Genomic DNA, 16,125 nt, shown 5'->3' with positions numbered 1-16,125 from the left:
AAAAAAAAAAAAAAAAAAAAAAAGGAAACCAAAGAGACGTCCGGTTCCGAGCGTGTTGTGGAGGAGGAATTGGTAGTGCCGGGATTTCCCTTTCCCCAAACTTTCCCCTCGAGGCAGGAGGAGCGGTGGCACCGGCACCACGGCCGTCCCGTCCGGGCAGGGTGGCGGAAAGGCTACCGGGGCTGGAGGAGAGAGAAGTTGGCTCAGCAAAGCTTGCGCCGGGTGTAAAAGTGGAGGATATGGGTAGATAGATAGATAGATAGATAGATAGATAGATAGATAGATAGATAGATAGATAGATATTTTGCTGTTGAAGGGTAACTCTGGTGGGGAATTGGTCTAGTTTCCATCTCACTTCTGCACCCAGAAGTGCTGGAAAGAAATAGCAACACAGAAAATACTCTGCAAATTGTTCTGTTAATGTCATGTGGCGTCAGATGTGTTGGAGTGGAAATTTAGTGGCACGTTTTGAAGGAAAGTAATGAGCTAGAATGGGTATTTCTGCGGTGGCAGGGAAAATGTATCATTCTCCTCTATCGTGAGAATTTTACTGGTATTACTTGTTGTAAGAACTGACATATTCTAAGTATATATCTTAATGGCACCACTCACCTCGAAGCTATTTGTAGACTACCTCTGCTTTAAACATTTGAAGTTTTTACTGGCAGAAATTGAAAACTGGACTTGGCTTATGCAAATAAAAGGAAGTCTGTGCTGCACTCTGGCAAGGTGATCATGATTCTATCGAGGCAGCCCCGAGGAGAACAGTGACATACTGGGAGCACTACAAGAGAGAACGAAAGCTGAATCAAAGCAAAACTTATGCAAACAAATTGTGGCTGCAATGGGAATAAACCAGACTTTATTTTATTTTTCCTGGAGATTTGGGTGGGGAGGTGGATATGAGCTTCTAGAAAGTGAAGAAACACACAAACCATGCACACCTATGGCAACAGGTCTTGTTTTGTCTGGAAATGATAAGCTGAGCTTTGTGAGTGTTTGAGACGAGTATTTCCAGCTGTAACAGGGGCAGCCGCTGATCCTGCAGATGGACGTCGGATCTGGAGCTGGTGGCCCCCATTTATCCCACCGCCAGGTTGGTGAGCAGCTCTTCCCAAAATACAGGGCGAATGGTGGAATAAACGCAGTGATTCAAAGAGGATTTGTCAATACTAAAAATAAACAGGCCTGCAGATGTGTCCTAGAGGGTCATATCCAGGCACAGCATTTTCAGGGCCAATGAGCCGATTTCGGCAATTTTCCGTGTGTGTGTCCTGTCCAAGGTGCTGAAGTTCATTTTGCTGCGATTTCCCAGGATTTCGGGAATTTGCAGAAGTGGTCGTGGAGGCTTCCTCTCGTCTGAAACCAGTGGGGGGTTCCCCCTCGTGTGATACGAAGAGAAAGCAGGGATGTGTTTGCAGACACGTATATTTGATCTTTTGGCGTGGGAAAGCAGGCCAGGTGGAGCTGCAGATGGATCCGGCAGATCCTATAAGCTTTTGGTGGCAGAGAACTGGAAAGGTCAGACCTGTGAGGCAGTGAGGAGTGAAATCCCCTCATTCTAATGGACCAAGAAAGTGGTGGTTTTGAGAGTGTTGCTGCTGTTGGTTTGAGTGCCTTGCATCCGATGAGACATCTGGTTCTAAGAAGTTGAGGAGAGCCCAGTATCAGGATGGGATGGCAATGTTGAAAATAGGATTGGAGTGATGTCCACTGATTTTGGTATTTTTTTTTTCTGGTGTAACCTTTTCAAATGGCAGACAGTTGACAGCTTCAGAAATAGAAATTAAGAAATTCAGAAATTAAAACAAAAAAAAACCCAAAAAAAAACCTCACCAAAAAAACAAAACATGTCTTTTGGGGGAAAGTGTCTTGACATTTAAGCAATGTAAGCCTGTCCTGCAAGTTGTGATATTTTTAGATTAATGTGCCAAAAGGTCTCAGATGTAAGTTGTGGAGTTTATGTAACCTTTGGTATGAGGCAGTTCACAGTATTGCCTGAAATAATCACAGGTGAATATGTTACTTAAGTTGTACAGGATTGGAGTTCGATGTTGTAATGTGTTTTTTCTCAGTTCTCAACACTGATTCTGCATCCATTCAGAATACAGCTTTGTACTTCTGTCTGAGACTCTAAAAGGGTTTTATAAACACAAAGGGTCAGATTCTAATGCCCTTGTTTGCATGGAAAAGTAGTTTATGCTGTGAGGAGTCCTGCAGATTTAAAGCATGCAAAAACTCTGTACAGTATGGTAGAGAACTGATATCATCCCATACCCTCAATCATTCGTCAGAGCTCACAAAGCTATTCGGTTGCATCATTGGCTATGTAGCCTAAATACCTTGACCATGAAGGGTGTATGTAGACCATGAGACTTCCTGACTCTGAATGGCAGCTTATGGGTGCAGACGTTAAAACTGAAACAGAGTTGGAAGCGTTATATTCCTGTCTTGAATCAGAAACTGGCCTCGGTTCTCACTATGATGGACTAACACCTGTGGCACCAGCTGACACCTCCCAGGACTTTTACAGGCTACAGAAAAACGTTGAGTAGTTGCTGTGTTCTTGATTTAAATGTGTTTTCAAAATTAACATTTAAAAATGTACTGATAGGAAATGACATCCTTAGGGGAATTGGAGATTTATGAAATATAACTATTTTAATTTCATTAGACTACCCTATTTATGATATTAAGCGAGATTGACTCCTCTCCTCTCCTCTCCTCTCTCTTGAAGGAATGCTATGTGTATGCATGTGAGTAAAGAACATTTTGGGTTGCATATTAAAGCACGTTGGTGGTTGTTTGGAAATCCTGGTCATGCTTTTCAGAAGGAACAAGTTATTATCTGTTATCACCTCAGATGCCTTAGTTTATGGAATCTCAATTTGAAAAACATAGAAGAGACCTATTGTTTTTAGAGGGTGGGTGCTCAGTTCTTCCTGAAAATTACTACCTTGTAAGTTGTCTCCATTCCTCCTCAAGAATTACTTTGGAAAATTATAGCTCTGATAGTTAAAAGGTGACAACAAGTAATTTCTCAGATCTGTTAAATAAAACTCAGGTATCACAGAAACAGCATCACTCTTAAGTATATGCTTGACTTTTCTGCTTTGTGTTTACATGCTGTCTTGAGGTAGGGCCTTAATCATAGTATGAAGCAATTTATATTTGAAATTATGTCATTATTTCTCACTTTTACCCTCTAACCTGGAGAAAAACACATACAATCAATTTGGTATATCCCTGTTTGGTTATAGTGAATATCTCTTCCACGGTGTCAGATATGACTGCAAATAGTTCAGATAAACATGTGTGTATTTATCATTTAAATACCATTGTCCTGATGAACATCTGCCAAAAGAAGATGCTGGTTATCTTTCTATTGATCCTGGTTTATTATTTACTCTGCAAACAAAACTGATGGGCCCACTTTGACCTGACTCTGTCTCTTTGGGTTTCTCTTGCAAAGTAACAGTTTCTAAATCAGGAAGGAAATCAGGTCACATTTCTGACTCTGCAGGATTTGTCTCATTGCTCTTCTTTCAAAGTAATTAGAGTTACTAATAATGAGGAAAAGAAAACTTTTCCAGAACTGGAATGTCCCTAACCCCTCTCTCCTTCTTGCAGTTTTTGTGTCACTGAAGGGATCCAGGTAGTTCAGAAAGTTTGTTGTAGAGGATCCTTTTGCTCCGTTATACAGACAGTGACTTCCTTTAAATGTAGCTGCAGGTGATGTGGTCACTCTTTCTCTTCTTTAGACTAATACCGTTTCCTTATCTATTTTGCACTCATTCTGGGATGGTGTTACTGGACCAGCTGTGTGATGACCAGTTGCAGTGGGCGAGATCCCACTGTGGAGCTGCTTAGATTTCAACCTAGCAGAAGAACAAGGAGATATTTACCAAAGTTATGCCCCGTCCCAGTCCCTAAGCAGGCTGGGGACAGAGCGGACACACTGGTTTTGTTACATGCATGTACTATCAACTGTCATGATCACTGTTACCCGTCCTTTTTAGGTTTCTTATCAGTCTCAGTTCACAGAGGCATATAGCCAGGAAAGATAGCAAATGAACCACAAAAATTCCCTCCCTTCTAATATGCACACCTTTGAGTAGATGTCGCTTAGCCTTCTGCAAGGAGGTCACCTTGTGAATCTTTTCTGTGCAAAATTTTCATTTATGTCAAAAGATCCCTTATCTTTCATGATAAAAACATGCCTCCCTGCTCTTTGTAATGAACAAAGCCTTTTTTTAATCACAATTCTGCATGACAAGAATGGCTTGAGGTTTATTTTTATCATAATATTGCAAGAGCCTTTTACATGTAGAGATATCATACATCAAATAATAATGTTGTACAAAAACATGCAGAAAAAATTAAATTTCTGTTAAGCTCTGTGTTTTTCTTTTAGCCATTTTTTATTTAATTTTAAAATGATAATTATTTCTTTTCTATCTTAGAAAAAATAAGTCCATTCTTTACCAGATTATTTATTTCATCTTTCATCTTGAATTGAACTTTCCTGGTTTGCTAAACTTCTGCCAAAGAGGGTTTCTACTGCAATGCTGAGAGCTCTACTAACAGGTTGTAGATTCTTTTTAAAGCTTTCTGGACACCCAAGGTACAAAAAAAGCTTTGCATCCAAGTTATCATCTGAAAGTTATCTGAAAGTTGTGCTTTATTAATTTAGTATTAGTAATGCAGACCGTGAGCACAAGTAAGGTGTCTGTGTTAGAAGCAAGGAGTCTCTCATTATTCATGGCATTTTCAGGCTGATTTTGACCAATAAGTCAGGTTTGGGGCTTTTGGAGGGGTCTTGGAAAGGTGAGTTGTGAGACTTTTTTTGCCATTTCTAAAGGCTTTAGAGAAAATTGAAAAACTCGTGTAATAAGAAGTTATGGAAAAACTTGTCCATGGGCAAATTCTTCCAGGACCCATTAGCTGAACTGATTAGATATTAACTTTTTAGGGCAATATCCATTCTCAAAGACTATTATTTATGAAGTGATTTTTTCCAAGATTTTTTTTTTTTTTTAATCATAAGATGATTACTTTATTCAAAGAAACAGACAGTTTTGTTAGTGCCTCAGTGACTGAATCCTCCACCGTTCCTTCCGTCTGGCTTGCTGCCGGGTCTATCAACCTTTGCATGCATCCATGGTTTACAGAACCAGATGTCCACATAGTCCTGGGTAACCAAAACAGGACAGCACAGAGAGATCATTTCTAGTGATTTTCACTGAACAAACAATCTCCCCTGTAGGAGCCAGCTCAGATCTTATGCCCTGCTGCCAACTTCAGTCCTCTGAGGAGCATCTCTGCTGCTGGGCTGTGCAAGGGCAGACAGTGCCTCTGGAAGATCCTGAAAAACATGAACTGTAAAGAAAGTGATGATTAAATAAGAAAATGTGATGAAGTTTTTGGTTTTTTTCCCATGATATATCTACCAAAAGTGGGCATATGGCTATGGAGACAAATGTTAGAGGAAGGCTTTTGGTGATGGGAAAAAGCTCTGTAAGCATCTGCCTCACTGGAGATGCAGCTGAAGTCTCTGGATGGGGATAGGGGTGAAAGGAGAGGGCAAAATAATAAGGGGGTTTAAGCCCAGGCTGAACAGCTCTGAAACGCATCATTAACGTGTTACAGCCTGACCTGTAGACAGACATTTAATGTTGTCTGAGGCCTGACACATTAGTAGCTGTTACATAATGCACAATTAGAAAATCACAGTAAAGCCTCTTTAAAATACCTGCCTGATTATAACAGGGTAATTATGCCGTGTTTAATAGAGCTGGGTGCTGTGGGGAAGAGACTCCCCTGCACCAAAACCTGTTCGTCTCCCTGCCATGTTGGTTGCAGCTGACGGTCGTGTCCTCTTGGCCCTGGGAAGTCCTAAACCCTCCAAAGCTCTGCCACGGTTGTGTGTCCGCTCCCCACTTTGTGTGCCCGTGCTGACTCTCATGTTACAGGGGTTGTCCTTTCCTTGTGGATGAGAATTTCTGGCCACTGCTGCTCCCCATATTAGTACAGCCAGCACAACGGCGTGACGCAGCTGCCCCCTCTCTCTCCCTGGGGCCGAGTACATCCTCTCCGCTGCCTCCCCAGCCAGAATTCCAGCCTCCAACACTGAGCCATGAGTGGCTCCTGTGCTGCTGGACAGGCCAGAGGTGTTGCCAGCAGTGTCTGCAGCAAGAGGGTCTGGAAAGCACTGCAAGTATTTTGAGAATTTTTTTTTTCCTTTATCTCTTTTCAACAGTGTTTCACGTCGAGACGTCTAATCTCCCTCGATGCGTGCATGTAATTCTCATTCGTGTGAGCGCAGGGGCTGCTGCTGGTGTGTGCTGTATGTCTCAGGGAATAATCCCTTCAGAGTTGCAGCATGTGGCAAAGTTTCCCCTGTTTGCTGAAGTCCTCGTAGCTCTTTTTTTATCATGTGTTCATCAAGCAGAGGGATGAATCCTCCTCTTGGCTCCGCCAGCGTAAATCTAGATTGATTCATTTGACTTCAGCGGAGCTAATCCAGATTTACACAGCCCTTTCCCTGAGGACTTCCCTGTTTTTTTGCTGTAGGTGACAGTGGGTCAGTGTCAAACTACATCTGATTCCCTGTCTTCAACCATTAATTATTCCCTGGCCAAAGTTTCTGAGGAAGAGTGGTTGTATTTGAAAACAATATACAAATTCTGTTGCTAATTTTAGAAAATAAGAGGGATTTTTTTTTCCCCTCCTGTTGAAACTAAATATAATTTGAAAGATAATGTTTGAAGTTTTAAATATAGCATGCAATTATACATTGCATATGAATAGTTTCTCTCGTTTTTAACATGTTTAGTTTATTTTTCCATCTTTCTCAGCAGACAGCTGTTAGATAAAGAGAGGAAAGTAAATAGTTGTTATGAAACCATACGTCATAGCTAAAGAAAAAAAAAAAAGGAATAATCATATGAATATGGGAAGAAAAAGAGAATAAATCCTCACTGTGCTTTTCCTCCTTGTCCCATTTTTTGTTGATACTTCTGTAGTAGTACTTTCTCAAAATAAGTGCTTCAGTACTTTAGTCTAGAACTGTTTTCCTGTAGGTCCACGGAGCTCCTGTTCCTTCAGTGTCCAGGCAGTTTTGAATACAGGTTCTGAGTTCTTCATGGGTGGATGAAATTGAGACTTTCCTAGGAAAGTCTCCGAGTTCTTGGGTTCCTTCTGTTTTAGTGAAAGTTTTGCTCGAGTTACACTGAGTTTGCTTTTCTATGAAGTTGCATAAACTTGACAACCCCCCAGAGTTTTGTCATGACCACAAGGTGTCTGAACAAGGATCTGCAAAGTGTACAGGTGTCCTAGCTACGCAGGATGGCTTATAGCACTTGCTTTCTCCTATAGCTGTCAAATGCAGCACTGCCCCTCATGAGCTGTTAGATCAGTGAAAAGTTGTTCTTTGCATTAAAAGAAACCTCCAGTTTTCCCTGTGTTGTGAAACCTGAGTGGTGCTGGGCTGGCAGGTCTTGCTCTGTGTGTTGTGAACTTAATAGTGAGGACCCAGTGAAGCTCTCTCATTTTTAGCTGATTCTCAGGGCATGCCACAGAGAATCTAGAAACACACTGCACTGGGTCACACATTGCCTTTCCTAAAGAAATATAGTGAATGGCAAAAAAGACCCCCAAAATAATAATAACAATGATTAAAATAAATAAATAAATAAATAAAAAGACCTAGTGATTCTAGACTTCTGGGAACAGAGCAAGTGCCTGAATATGAGGTTATGGTCTGAAAATAAAGATTCTGGACTGTGGTTTTCTTTTATTAATTACCTAAAGTGATGTTCAGAACCTGAAACCAAGGCTTTTAGACACATCTCTGGTGCCTAATTCTGTTCACTGTCTCATAACAGGGTGAATGAGGAGACAGTTTATTGAAGTCAGTGATGCAGCATCAACATAAAAGCAACATAAGAGATATGGAGGATTTGTTTACGAGTATAAAAGTCCCCTGGACAGTTTAACGCTAACAGTGAAAATTAGTGAATAGCTGCAAAGCACAGAGCTTAAATGTAGCTGAAATAAGTTTTCTGGAACATTTCCAAAACTATTTTAAGGACCTGATCCAGAGCCTGATGAAGCCAAAGGTAAAGCTCCTTTTGACTTCTTTGGATCTGGTATTACACTTTGAAACATCATTCCCTCCCTGGAATTTTCTAAAGCTGTCTTTTAGGTGGTTTTTGATTAACTATTATGCCAGATGTAATGTCTTCTGTATCTCTTTAGTGCTTGGATTGGTTAAATATAAGGAAATAGCATCATTGCTTTGTTGCACAGGAAATTCTAATTTTCTATGTACTTATTCATTCATTGTGCAAGCCATGGAAAATAATTTTTTGTTGCTTCATTTCTCTGTTGGTTTACCATTGCTCTCATTACGCATCTGTCCTATCCTGTAGTTTTTGAACACACTGGACAATTTGATTCAGAGGTTTAGGACTAAACGTTACTTGGGTTTTGCAAGTGTTGTCAAAGGATGTTCCTGGATAGACAGTAGAGAGACTCAAGGGGGTGTAATACGTAAGAAAGTGGCTGTAGGGTGACTCAGCCACATGCCATGTATGACAGCAATGAATTCACCAGAGATCCGTAGGGCAGCAGATTACTCAGGTAATGTGGGTTGTTAACAGAATTTTTATTGTGTTACATTGCCAGACCAGTGACTGCTTAACCTACATCAACCAGGTTCATGAGATCAGGTAATGCCTGCCAGGTGTAGCCTATAATTGTATAGTTTTAAAGGGAACTTGGAAACAAAGCCCTAGGACTTCAGTCCCTTTTGAAATCACATCTGAAAAGGCTCCATCATATGGATTTAACGTCTGATCCAGACCCTCAAAAGATCCCTGTTGACTTCAGAAGGCTGTGGATAGGTCTGCACGTGCTGTCTGCTGAGGAGTGAGTGTCCTGAGTCAGGGTCCAAAGGTGCCTCCAATTGTGAGAAAGCTTGTGGTCCTGTCAAAAGACTGGAGGAAGTGAAAGAAGGACAAAGATGATGTTCCAGAGGACCCTGGCCCTCTTGCTTTAATCCTGACCCATGCAGTCACTGTTATAGCTAGTTTCCCTGTGTGCATGGGGGATGTTTGACTTTATTGGCACCACTGCCCACTTATGTGCATCAGACATAGATTAATAATGTTATATATGCATATATATAAATATGTATTTTATTCGTGTATGCACATATATATCTCTAAACAAATCAGGAATGAAAAAGAGATATTGAAAATGCAATCTCCAGCTCCACCAGCTGCATAATCCTCATTTTGCTGGGAACTGGCTTATCTGTGGTGTCAGGCGTGGCATGTGTGCCTAGCTATTGCAAGAAATGGGTGCAAACCGTAATGAGAGGCAGCAAGGGATACGCTGAGGATGCCCCCTACATGTGTGCACCCTTGCAACAAGTCTGTGGCTATTTCTTCCCCAGCCCCTGTCCTAACCATCACTGCAAATGATACTAGGAAAGGAAAATGGAGGGTGTCCCTGACCCCAGTAATCCCCAGCTGCCACCGAGCCTCCCGGAGGCACCCTCAGCCAGCGTAGATTAACACAGCCCAGAGCAGGGACTGGCCTGTGGCCAGCATGGTCCTGGGATCAAAGGAGCATGGAGGTGGCTGAGAGCCACCTTCGGGCCCCTCCTCCTCGCCCTGCTATGTGACAACTTTTCCTTCTCTGATAAATAAACCCCACTGTCTGCAGTCAATTTCAAATCAAATGCATGTTGGCTGCCTTTTCTCTTGATAAACAGGGTCTTCTCACCCCAAATGACAAATCACAGTGGCACGAGGCTGGGACGTCATGAGGTTGTCACAGGCACATCCACTGCAGAGGCATGTAATGAGCTGTGCCCAGCTCTTTGCAGTGTCCTTGCTGGCCAAGCTGCCTCTAGGAGGACAGGAGCAGGAGGGAACTGCATACATAGTTATTTTGGAATTTAAAAAGTCACAAGGAGTCAGAGAAAACACAGGCACATGCACATCTAGCACTAAAAATGGTATGTATTAACGGCAAGCTAGTGCCCTTGATTTGGTTTGCAGTGGGTGGCCTAGCTAAGAAACTTTATCTCTGTTAGAAAGGCTCCTTGTCTGCCAGGACCAGGAGGAAGGTGTTTTAAAACATATTTTGGAAGGACCATCAGCTCCAGCAGTCCTCGTGCCTCAAATTGCAGAGGGTATTTCCCTGCGAGTTTTCAGGGAGGTTCCTCATCCATTCACTCCCCTTGGGCTCCTTCAGCTTTTTATCCCTGGGCTGATAGCAGCTTTGTAAAGGAGGGACTAGTGCCAGCCAGTGCCGCAGAGCCATACAGCCACCAACCAGCCCCATTAGCACTGTGGTTCATAAGTTTATTTTCCAAGTCAGGGATTGTGCCAGCTGTACTGTTTTTATGGTGAGATGGTCCCTGTGGATGGCCAAGGTGTAACACTGCCTTAACTCTGTGAGTCTGCTGAGTTATCCCTCCCCAGTGTTAACCTGAAGTCCTGCTCAGGCAGGAAACAAGCTGAGCAGCAACATGAGGGGGAGTGCTCTTGCAAGGGTATTTTCTCCTCTCTCTTTGCTGGACCAGGATCTCACCTTGAATGCAGAGAACCATCACTTCATGTTCATTTTAAATTGTGTCAGCTGAACATGTACAGTGAGTTGCAGGACCACATGGCCCAAAGCAGGACTCAGAAAGCAGCACCTTGCACATTTACGTTGGATATGTTCTTCCCAGCGCTATTTTGAAAACTAGTTTTATAGTCATAGCTAGCTTTTCATATATTTGAATGGTTCCCTGGTACGTGATTTCTTCTAGGAGGTTTCTATAATGTTAATGAATGTGAAAGTTGTGATTAGCATGGGAGATTATCGCTTATAGCAACTACACAATGTATTAGGCTACCCATCAGTCTTGCTGTTAGAGCACTCTGCAGAATTCAATAAGTGACATTATTTACACAGTTGCCTTTACGAGCTTGGGAAACTTTGCAAAACATCTTATAATCTAGGCAACAGCTTTGCTACAAAGCAAGTTACCTTCATTGATTGCAGTTCTTCACTTTGGTTACTGAACTGCATGCTAAAAATAAATTTTTTTAAAAAGCAAAATTGAGATCAATCTCTAATTGATTTTGACTTGTCTTATCCAGTTAAAAGCAAAACCAATGCTTTCTGAAATGTTACTGACGTTTGGGAGCTCTGTAGACCTGCATATGAGAGAAAGCATCGATAGCAGAGTGTAAGATCTCTTAATTTGGGCTTCATACAGAGTTTTAGGCACTTAAATGTCAGACTAAAGTTCAAGTGTTTATCAAAGTCCTACAAGAATCTTCAATGTCAATGAAATTCCTATTAAAAACTGTCCTGTGAGGCTTTGCTGCCTCTAAATGCTGGCTCCTTGAACCAAAAATTGCACGGACTGTTGAAGCAAAAGCCTCCATGGAACAATGGGATGGCTGGAAAGTTTCTGAGCAGGGGACAACAGGGAAGCTGCCATGGGAGCTCGCATGAGAGCCAAGCTCAGCTGCTTTGCTTTGGCTATGGGTCGGCTGGGGACAGCATCCTGGAGGGCAGGGACGGGCTGTGTGGCTCCACTCTGTCCCAGCACCTCCAGCAAGGCCGGGAAGGCTCGGGTTGCAGCTCCCGTGCTAAAGGTGGTGGAAATCGCTCTTTCCCAGAAGCCGGAGGTCAGGCAGGGTCCCCCCGTTCAATGGTCGGTGTCACCCTGATAGCACCCCATCCCGCTCCTCCATCTCCAAAAATACCACCCAACTCCCTCCACTGAGGCTGCTGTGCCTTTCTGGATATTTTTCACTGGGCCGACAGCCCTGTGCCTTTGAAGGGGGACAGAGGGAGGGGAGAGCCAAAACAGAGGACAGCCTATTTTTAGGCTGACTATCTCCCACTCCCTGAAAGGCTGGGTGCCAAATAGGTGGTGTCGCGGGGTGACGCTCGCCTGTCTGTAACGCCGCCCTGATGGCAGCCGGGCTGCGGCAGGCGCTGGAGCAGAAAAGCAGCGGAGATTTGAGCCATCTTTCTGCAGGAAGGGACCATGAGCCTGTCTAGATTTGCAGTAATGTTTTTTTTTCACCGTTGCGTCTGTTTATTTTTAACTAGATAGCTTTCTCATCCCTCCCATTACATTTTATAACAGCACTCCATACGCATCATGTTGTATGGTGTTTTGAAGCCCAAGTATGAGATTTCAGTTTGTGCCTTTATGTTCATTTGGTAGTTGGATAAAAAAAGAGAAAGGCTATAGTGTTTGGGCTCAACCCCATAATTTAGAGTTTATAAAATAAAACTGTGATCATCTACTCTGTCTCCAGAATAGCAGAGGGTTCCTGCCAACTAATATCATTTGAGCTACAGCATATACCGTCTAGAAAACAGGAATTGAGGGGGACGGAATTTCCATCCTTCAGTCTTTGGTAAATTTTCAATCTTTGGTTAACCATGGTTGAATTATTTTCTTAAAAGTTTTCACTTTATACCTAATTTATGTATCTTTTGTTCCAGTTGCCTCTCACTGGATTTCTTCTATTTTAGTCTGACAGACTGAAAAGTACTCTGTAATATGTAGAGTAGTAGTACAGCTGCGTTTGTCCAAGGGTTCTGGTACAGTGATTAATTCACCCCTTTACTTTCTCTTTGGTATGATTGTGCTCTTTGCAGCTTTTCCTATGAGCCTGTTTTCCAGCCCGTAATTGCCCTTAGTGACACTTTCCTAAATCTTTCTAATTTATCAGCATAACCCTTACGTTTTGGACATCAGAACTGAAATGCTCTACAGGGGTAATGGTCCCATCAAATTATATTACTGCCCTCTGAGCCCTGATTAACCAAGCCCTGCATCAGTTATTTTGTTCCTTTGCCCAGAAAGCAGAGAGGCTGTCAGTCACTCACATCTTTCTGTTTATACATATAAAATACTGCCACAACTGTTGTTTTCTTCTGGTGCTCTACAACAGTGTCCCAATACCTAGGAAAGCAACATTGATATTCAGAGTACATCTTGGCCAAGTCTGTAATAACTCTTGGGTGCAATTATCCTGACTTGTTGATTTAAAATGTCTAAAGAAGCTGGTGTATATTGTACTTCTTTATCACTCTTAAATTGGAAAGAATGTCATTCTCAGCATATTATTGCTCCATTGCATGGATTTTTCCCAAGTACAGAACAGAAATATGTATTGAACATTTCTGCCCTTTCTGTGCTATTAAGCCTGACAGTACTTACAGGATACATTTTGTTCCTTACGTATTTGAAAAGTTCCTTCTTGTCCTTAAAAAGGTCAGCAATGTCTCTAGCTACAGTTTTCTCACTGTGTCTTTCTACTCTATCACTGGCACCTGAATTACATGTATTATTTTTTACTTCCTTTTATTACTTTTATTTTTTTTTTTTTTTTTTTTTTTTTAGCATTTTGCACTATGGAGTGTGTGCAGAATTTCTTTGTACTGTGCAAGACATTTTGGTTGTCATAGGATAGGAGGTAGAAACTTTTCTGAGCCCTTCAGTGCCCATGACTGTACAGTCTCTGCACTACATGGCCAACATGGGATTTGAAGGACAGTGCAGCGAATATTTGTAGAGACCTGGGAAACTAGGAAAAGGAAAAGTCCCCAAATCTCATTAAGGGTGAAATCCTTTCTCTGGAGGAAGACTCAGTGAAACACATCTGCTTCACATTACCAAACCTTGATGCATCCCTTTTAATAAAGGGCAGACTAAGGAGGGGCTGCAAGTCCCCAGCTGTTAACACAGAGCAGTCTGGTATGTGTTCCCACATCATATCACATGATGGCAACTGCAAATATGTTCTTTTTCCTCCATGAAATGTGATTGCAATATCATGCCACCTTCTGTGTTTCTGCTAACAGCTCACACATGACTGGGATTTAGTAAAATGATACTAGGGTCAAAACCAAAGTCATCATCCTGCAGCCAGTCTTTCTGTAGCCAAACAGTAAATCACTCATCTCTGACTTCATCCTAAACTGGACACTGCAACAAAATGGTATCGTTGGGACAGTCAGTGACCTCATCATGCTCTTGCTGGGCTGAAGGACTCAGGACTTCAAGAGAAGCCCTCTGCTCTGTGGAAGAGCTTAGGTTGGGAGGTGAACTATAGCACTGGGTCAATGAGCCAGACACCAAGGGTTATGAGGAGGAAGGAGAACTTGACAAAGCATGATTGAATCCCTAGAAGCCAGTAAGATTTTCTTCCATTTACTGGAAGTATCAGAAATCAGTCTTTCAAACCCACTGATACTGGGGTCCCTTAGCAAGAGACACAAGGCCTCCTGGCTTTGGCCAAACATGAACTCTGAGCTGATGCATATTTATTATTATTTTCTATATCATGCTGCTGATTGTCCTAGATGCAGGGGAGAAAAATGTCTTTCAAATGAGAAGATTTTTCATAAGACTACAGCATAGCTGTACTTGGAATGCAAACTTTAATCAGTTATTTGCTGGGAAAATTCATAGCAAAAGCAAAATCTCAGCTGGATTCCCTTTCATCCTAGTATCAGCTGTAGGATGATGTCCTTTGGAAGAAATGTGAATTCTGTGTATAGAATTTAGGCTCTTTGTAAGCACCTTGTGTCAGGGACCATCTACCTTTCTTATGTGCCATGGGAATAATAATATATATTAATAATAATTATAAACTTGGCTTGGTGGGAAAGCTGTGCTTCACTGCATTTACTGGGAAGTAGAGTGGGTTTAGTTTTGAGAATTTCTAAATCTTGCTTTTGGATTCAAGTGTCTACTTCTTCAGTTCAGAAGCAGTCAGGTTCCCATACTCTTGGTCAAAGGAGTGCCCTTAACCCCAAGGAGACATTGTTCCTTCCAGCACCCCAAAGCCTCTTGCTCCATGCACCTTGCAGGTAGTCACACACCAAGTGGGAGGAAGCTCTGCTGCAAGACCAGCAGTATCTCTCTGTGGCTGATTGCATGAGCTGTCAAGGATCCATATCATCCCTGATGAGGATCCATATTATCCCTCACTATCCCACTGTGCCCAAGGGGCAGTCCATGCCCCAAGAGATTTTGCTGTGCACCTAAAAATTCACAGGTGCTCATGTAAGCGGTTGCAGTAAAGAGCTACCAGAGGAGGCTATTTTTTTTCCAGGGTGCAAACAGAGAGGGTACTTAGCATAGTTTTACATGCTGCTAATGTGGTTTTGTTGCTTCTAGGACCTGACCTACTATCATTGCATGCTGCTCTATTATGTGCTATGGATGCTTTTACTCATTTGGAGCTGGTCCAGGGATCTCTAATGGGACTTTACACTGCATGACCCAGGTGTGCTCAGCATGACACTATCTTCTGCACTGGAAAATCTGGTTTATTACACTGCTGTAGACTGGGAGAACTGGGGAATTAGGCCAGCAGCCCATCCTACCTTATGCTGCAGTCTGGATCCTGCGGAGTACTGGGGGATGCCAGAGAGGGGTGAAGGGAGGGACACCTCTATGGTCCCCATCACTGCACAAGGCCAGGGGTTTAATTTTACTCCATTGTGAACTCAGGGTGTGTGTGCAGAGCACTTCAGTCCAAGCACTGGTGTGCAGGGGATTCAGTGAGCAGTGAGTTATCCCCTGCTGCTGCTAACGGAAAACCTGACAGTGTCCAAATTAGAAATGAGCAAAGGATGGTTTCTCAGACTCGCCTTTCCCCGCACTGCTGAGCTCAGGATTCTTGCAGCCATGGCTGCTCTACTCCATCCCATCTTCTTCCTCAGGCAGGTTGAGCCTCCAGGAAGGAGGGGAAGGATGAGGCAGAGAAAAGTGGAGAAAAATGCAGAAAGTGGTGGTGAGGGAAAGAGCTCTGATTCATCCTGACCCATCAACAGTATCACCCCTGTCTTATAATTGTTCCCATGGCCAAAATAATGGGTCTTGACATTATCTGTAGACATTTAAGCTTTGCTCACAGCAGTATATATAGTAACATAAATTGTGTTTTGTGTGTTTTGGTATTGCCAGTTTTGGCCTTCTTTCCCATTCTACAGTCTAACGTGAACATGCTTTATTGTGCTTTTCATGGTTTCTTAACAGTTAACAGCATTTTACTCTTTTTTTTTTTTTTTTTTTTTTTTTTT

General features: G+C 42.4%; 1 protein-coding gene across 3 annotated transcripts in view; it reads left to right on the top strand.

The window, feature by feature from the left end:
• The first annotated feature begins 1,524 nt into the window (after nucleotides 1–1,524).
• LOC113476396 (sodium channel protein type 5 subunit alpha-like) overlaps nucleotides 1,525–16,125 on the top strand; it is a 219,620-nt gene continuing 205,019 nt past the window's right edge. Inside the window, exon 1 of one of the 3 annotated variants that reach the window (XM_026841936.1) lies at nucleotides 1,525–1,722. The gene's annotated coding sequence lies outside the window, so the exon portion shown is untranslated. Of the gene's footprint in view, nucleotides 1,723–2,484; nucleotides 2,547–16,125 lie in introns of those variants that run through there. The other 2 variants (XM_026841937.1, XM_026841935.1) reach the window with 2 other exon arrangements.

This window comes from Athene cunicularia (genome assembly GCF_003259725.1).
Source record: "Athene cunicularia isolate RWA chromosome 2 unlocalized genomic scaffold, athCun1 chr2_part1, whole genome shotgun sequence".
NCBI lineage: Eukaryota > Metazoa > Chordata > Aves > Strigiformes > Strigidae > Athene > Athene cunicularia.
This window is presented reverse-complemented; position numbering and strand designations above follow the sequence as displayed.